The 6,285-nt window shown below is 41.2% G+C and overlaps 1 long non-coding RNA gene across 1 annotated transcript in view; it reads left to right on the forward strand.

Moving 5' to 3' along the window:
- The window catches only part of LOC109450257 (uncharacterized), a 626,489-nt gene extending 620,675 nt beyond the window's left edge, over positions 1–5,814 (forward strand). The window contains exon 13 of the long non-coding RNA XR_016019848.1: positions 5,749–5,814. This is a non-coding gene — a long non-coding RNA (uncharacterized LOC109450257). The remainder of the gene's footprint in view (positions 1–5,748) is intronic.
- The last annotated feature ends 471 nt before the right edge of the window (positions 5,815–6,285 follow it).

Raw genomic sequence — 6,285 nt, forward strand, 5'->3', positions numbered from 1 at the left:
TTTGCATTGAAGTTTACTAGATTAGAAAGTAGAAGACCTGGGTTCCAATCCCATTGTTACCTGCTGCTTAGTTTCCCTGAGATTCAATCTTATCCATAAATGAGCTCATAACACTGCTCTACCTCATTTATTTTGCACAAACATAAAAGGAAAGTTCAAGTGAGGTAATTACGTGAAGAAAATGTTATCTTAGGATTCTAAGACAATTGCGTTTTACAATTATATTTGACAATTAGAATTCCTTTGATTAGCCATAGAATTTCCAAAGGTTCTAGATTTCCCTCATGATACTGTTGGTTCGGTTATAGCCGGTGGTGTTTAATTTCTTTCTTTCAGGAAATCGGGGTGAAGCCATGTACGTTTAGACATGGGTTTTGGAATCAGATATTATGTGTGTTTGGGAGGCCTTGGACAAGTAATTTAGGCTCACTGAGCCTCAGTTTATGTTCTATAAAATGGGGATAATAAAACGTACCTTGCAAGGCTGCTAAAAAATTAAGAATAATGTGTGTAAAGTACCAAGCATTGAGTTGGCCACATATAAGTACCTAATCTATGGTGGCTGTTATTATTATAACAAGATCAATTTAAAAATATTTTCCTTAAGCTCCCTACTCCCATAGTTCGTATATAAAAATACAAAGACATGTTGCTTAGAAGCTTCTGATACACTGTTTTTCCAGTCCTTGAGAAAATTTTCTAACTCAGTACCCTAGGAGCAAGGCCAATACCTTAGTGTTCTAAGGAATTATGTTTGCTGATGATTCTGTTCTGAAAAGGCACTTAGCAAACACAGTCAAGACAAAATTTAGTTTTACCAGCAAAGTGGGACTTTGCTATAAACTATCAGCCTGGAGATAAGACTAAATAAAAATAAGGCCCTGTGCCAACCCATACTATGAGAAATACACACATAGTCAAGAGATTTCTGTCGGGATATTATGCTCCTGGCTGTTCATTCATAAACATGTCTTAGCCACTAATTATGAATTATCCAGAACTGGGCCAGCTCCGGGAATTCAAAGCTGAGAGGCAGTATTCACTGTGGTTACTTTCAGTTTCAATGTTCAGCTTGGGAGTTAGAGGGACATGGGTTTGAATCCCCAGTTTAGCAGCTCAAGGGACTACTACTCCACTGAGTGGCGTGTAAGCCTATCAATCTCTCTGAAAATCAGTTCTTACACTGGTATGTTGGATAGAAAACAAAGTGTGTGCTTCAGAGACAGAAGAATGAATTGAGAAAACGATTTAAAGGGCCTGGGTCTGGCACATAGTAGGTACTCAGGAAATGATAATAATGGTTGTTATCAGTCATGATATAAAGTCTTCCTCTTTGAGGAATGTGCAGCATAGCAGCAGGGGAAAATGTATCAAGTCCCGAATGAAAGTATGTGCTCAGTGTTTCAGTAGTACTGTATGAAGGCAGAAGCATGACGCCTATGTGAAGAGGCTAAGATCAGGGGCGGCTTCAAAGAGGAATATTTGAACGTCACCTTGATAGACGGGTAAAATTTCTCCAGGAGGAAAGGGAGAGAGGGAGGTCCAGGCAGAGGAGGAAGCACAAGGAAGACATAAAGGCACAAAGCACGAGGCTTGGGCAGGGATGTGGCCCTGTGTCCTGAGTGTTGCACTGTCACATGGCTAAGAATGGTGGGAAATGAGGTGGAAAGGCAGTGCTGCTCCAAAAGGGAAATGGCTTTGTCCACCCAAATGCCACGGGTCTTGGTTCCTTGAGCAAGAGACAGACAATGCAGTTGTGCTGAGAATCGTCCATTTGCCCCTCCAGTGTCACCCTTCACTCGCCCCCCCCACACACACTCATGACCTAGGGGGCTGACCTGCAGTAGGACCACATCAGTGAGCTCCTCATCCTCCAGCATCCAGTAGGGTTTGGCCAGTGGGGCACAGGGAAGAAATGAACAGGAAGGAAACTGAGACTGGGGTATTTATTTCTTTGACAAAAGATCACAGCACCAGTCAGTTGACCTTCACACACAGCTTGCCCTCCCTGAGATCCAATCACTCCCTCTTCTGTGGCCTCCCACAGAGAGGCGGGGAAGCACCTCACAGATACTGGCACTAAGGTATGAAACCATCTTTTATTGTTTACAAATAGTCCTTTTATTACCTCTCCCTAAATTACCCAATTTGAGCTACTAAATGTTCTCTGCCAGGCCCCGGACTGGTACATAACTTAAGTAATAAAATCAATGTGTTTGTGGGGGAAGGCCAGGGCAGAGAAATGCCAAAAGACATGAAGTTCCAGGGCATATAATTTATATTAAGTACAATGGTCTGTTCGTTCCTTTGTGGCTGCTAGTCTGGAGCCACATGGAGACATGGCATGGCTCTTGGAGAGTGTCCTCAGCCTTGTAAGACACTCATGACGTGATTGAAGGGGATCACCGTAACATGCTCTTCCCATTTCAATGGGTGGACTGATTTCAAGAGGAGGGCCTTGAAATAAACTGTCTCATGTCAGGATTGTTCTTATTAGGATAGCAACAGAGCATAGACAAAAGGTGGAAATGGTTGTGGGTGACTGATGTGGCCGACTTAGAAAGAAAAGCCCCCTTTTCTAAGCCGGTTTTTCTTTTGCAAGGAGCCAACAGACTTTTTATTCTCCACCTCTGCCCTTCACCTTAACCCAGGTATGTAGGAACCAGCTCCTCCCTTCTCTTTCCACTCCTGTCCATCCTGTGCTCTGGGAAGGATACCATTTACTTTTTATGGCTTTCCCCGGGGGGTTGAACTTTGAGCCTCAGCTTTAATTATGTAATGAAAACATATGCTTCCTATTGCAAGTATTTGAGACAGCAGTGAGGAGGCGGGAGAGATGGGGTGAGGATATGAGGGTAGAGAGGACTAAGTGACTTCCACTGAGCAGTAATTACAGTGGATAGTAGAAGACCGTTCTCAGACCTCTGAGGCATAGCTGGAAGCATTTCATTCAATAATCATTTAGTATTGAGAGCTGTGTATGCAGGGCACTACTGGGCTTCAGGGAAATGCAAAGTGGAGTCAAGGGGAGATAGTGTGGGAAGAAGGATGAGACCTGTACACACATATGTGAGTAGATGAAGGAACTGGGGTGGGGATTTAGAAGACAGAGGGGTTTAGAAGGCAGTATCAGGTTGTGGGAACTGGGCCGTAGAGACAGTATTTGAACTGGATCTTGAAAGATGGTAGACATGGAAGTAGCAGGGGATTTCTGGGTCCCTCTACCCCATCCTTGCCACCTCCTTCACCCTGCCTCCCCCTCAGAGCAATGAACCTGCTTCATTGTGTGTAGAGAAAAATTTCAAATATTTGGTGAATAAGTAGTACACAGATAAAATTTACCCAGGATATGCTGGGTGTACGTGGTCTAGGACAAATTATATTTTGCATAGGCTACCTTTAGCACCTCAACCACACCAACAGTAAATCCATATTTGCTTCTAATTACAGAATTAACACAAACACTTTTTTTTAACACAAGTAATTCAAGCAGTATAGGCACACCAGAAGTTCCCTTTGAAATCACCACCCCCAAACCCATATTTACTTCTAGAAATACATTGTTCTGTGTGTGGGTCTGCGTTTACATAATGGTATCATACTGTGTGTTCCTTCTACAGTCTGCATTTATCACTCAATGTATCTCAGAGCTCATTCTGAGTTGCTTCACAGAGATCTACCCTCATTCTTTTTAGTCCTGCCTAGCATTTGTTTGTTTCCAGAGATAGTTTTGGAAACACTTGTCATAACTCTTTAAGAAACTTTCTGATGGTATTAATAAAAATCACCCAGAAATATTCAGAGCCCTTACCAAGAGATCTGTTTCCATAGGATTGGGAAGGGGGTTGAAGAAATTATTTTCAACCAATATCCCAGGTGATTTTATTATTTAGGAAGTTTGGAAACACTCTCATGGTTATTTAACCATTTCCCTATCAAAGGACATTTAAGTAGTTTGGATTTTCAACGTTACAAACAATGCCGCAGTGCACATTCTGGTACATTCTTCCCAGTGCACATTTATTTTTCTGAGGATGATAATGAGCAATGGAATTGATGGGTCATGTGTGTATTTTAATATTATATTAGAAACTGCTGCATGGCCTTTTAATGTGGCTGTAGCAATGTATGGTCCCATCACTGTCCCAACAATATTCTTCTTATGTTAAAAAGATGAATTACATCCAATCTTTCACCATGTCTTCACATCAGGTTTTACCAGAACGCATTATCATGTCCCGCCACTTCCAATCTGTTCTTTAGGACTCTAGTAAAGGGAACTAAAGCTCACGCAGATATTCAAGCCAGAAAGCTGAGAGGCTTCTTAGATCCCTCCCACTTCTTGGTCACAAAGCTTTAGCAATTTTACTACCTTAGTATCTGTAGACTCCTACATGTCTACTACCACTACCTAATCCCATTCTGTCTTCGTTTTTTGTCTTTTTTCTTATTTTACACAAAGTAACAAACTCTTCAAGAATCTCCCTGCTCTTCCTTCCACGCCACCCCAATTCATACATATCATGTCAGCTTACTGACTACAGTTCTTCAACGCCTACCAATTGCCACCCAAATCAACTTTAGACTTAAGCATTTGGAGAGAGTATGAAATGAGCCACTTTTTGCCCAACCCTTATCAAAGTCCTGCTGGATAGAAATGTTATCTATGAAGAATTGTTTGAAGGACATGCAGCCTATCCATTCTAGATTTTATTCATTGAGAAAACCATAAGCAGTATTTGGTCAATACTATTGTGGTTCCCTGTAAAATTGCCTTCTATGAGTTACTATTTGCTTTGTGTATCTTCCTTTTAAGAAGCACTGCAAACAAACAAACAAACAAACAAACAGCAAACAAACAAGAAAACAACCATCACTATTTCCCCCAAATCTAGAACAATGACTTATTTAAATATTGTCATACACACACACACACACACACACACACACACACACACACACACTAACCTGAAACCAATAAGAAAAATCCAAACTTAATCATCTCTCCCAGGATGTCTTTTCTGGTTATTTTTACCTACTGTACATTATGTAACCCCAGACCTACTTACTGTTCCCTGCATGAGCCAAGCTTTGTTATGCCTCTGTGCTGTATCCTCTGCCTGGTCTTCTTCCCCCACGCATCTCTTGTTAAGCTGAGGGACTCCAACTCAGCCAGAAGACCAACTCAAAGGCATTCCTTTGAGGTAAGCTGAGTTGCTCCTTCACCTGTGCTCCCATAGCCCATTATATACCAATCTTAGCACTTCTCATACTCCTTTGCAGTTATTTGTTTTTATGAGTCTGTCCCTTCCCCTCCCCTTGATTGTGTGTTTTTCTAAGGCAGGTTATATGTCTTCATCTTTGTATCCCTCACATTGCCAAATAGAAACATGGAAGCTCACACAGTAGTTGTTTAATAAGTACTGAACAAATGAATATACAGTCCTAGGTCTTTTTGGTGCGAGCAGAGGCAACTTCTTTTAACCTTCCTCCCCCTCACTGTAGTAACCTGGAGCTCCTGAAATGGCCATGACTGGTCAAACTGTCATAACTTCTGTGGACAGCTGTGATTGGAAACATTTCACCCCCTGGCCTTTGGCACGGAACACATGTGGCTGGGTTTGTGAGGCCAGAGGACACAGCCTGCCATGTCTGAGAATATCCTGCCTAACAGCTGGGGTTGGGGGGTAAGAGCAGAAGCAGGACTGGGGCAGTTTGAATAATTCTATCTTTTTTTTCTTCTGACAGCATCACCTCTTCCTAAGGAAAGCTCAACAGCTCTGGATACCAAGTCATTTCACAAAAGGACAGCTTGCTAAGTTTTTTCTTTTTTCTTTTCTTTTCTTTTCTTTTCTTTTCTTTTCTTTTCTTTTCTTTTCTTTTCTTTTCTTTTCTATTCCTTTCCTTTCCTTTCCTTCCTTTCTTTTAAAATTCTTATTAAAATATAGCTACCACACAATATGATATGAGTTTCAGTTGTACACCATAGTTGTTCAGCACTTATATACCTAAGAAGTGATCACCATGATAAGTCCAGCAACCTTCTGACACTGCACTATGCTATCACAGTATTATGGACTATATTCCCTATGTGGTATGAGTACATTACATCCCCATGACTTATTTGTTTTATACCTGGAAATTTGGACCTCTTATTGCCCTTCACTGTCCCCCTTTTTAATTTTTCAATTACAATTGGCATTGAACATTATTTTATATTAATTTCAGGTGTACAGCATAGTGGTTAGACATTTATATAATTTAAGAAGTGATCCGCCTGACTAG

Source organism: Rhinolophus sinicus, chromosome 17, assembly GCF_057876585.1.
Source record: "Rhinolophus sinicus isolate RSI-liver-muscle chromosome 17, RSI-T2T, whole genome shotgun sequence".
NCBI classification, from domain to species: domain Eukaryota; kingdom Metazoa; phylum Chordata; class Mammalia; order Chiroptera; family Rhinolophidae; genus Rhinolophus; species Rhinolophus sinicus.